The following is a 551-nucleotide window of genomic DNA, read 5'->3' as shown; positions in this document are numbered from 1 at the left end:
AGAACATCAAACCCTAAAACCCGAAACACAAAGGCCATGGAGGAAAATAAGTAACAATAAAGCACGGTATATACAGATAACATACTATGCAGAGTCCATTAAGAGGAAGGTGTGAAAGCTGAGGATACCATGATGGATTGCTCTCGTATAGGGATAATAATATTTATTTCAAAGAAGTAAAGTTATATAGAAATACGGCCTCCGGTCAGTCTAAAATATCAAGATCAATTGAGATAATACATTGGTTTTTATTTGTATTTTAAATAATTTAATACAAGCTCTTTTTCCAATATTTCCAAAAAGTTCTAAATTCACTTTGATGGCTCCAATAGCCTGAGTATTTGGTATGGCTCATCTACTTGGACCTGTTTGAGACATTAGTAGATATAGGATATTATAAACTAAATTTTATAATCTCCGAACTACTACTTATAGATTTTGGTCCTCCCGCCAATCTCCAAAATCCAATAAGTCTTTTACTTTTTTAACTTTTCTTCAGATGGAGCTTTATTTATATCAGCTAATGTATTAACGTGACTTACGTTATTATG

Source organism: Sphaeroforma arctica (assembly GCF_001186125.1).
Source record: "Sphaeroforma arctica JP610 unplaced genomic scaffold supercont1.1047, whole genome shotgun sequence".
NCBI classification, from domain to species: Eukaryota; class Ichthyosporea; order Ichthyophonida; genus Sphaeroforma; species Sphaeroforma arctica.
The sequence above is the reverse complement of the archived record's forward strand: the minus strand, read 5'-3'. Positions refer to the sequence as shown.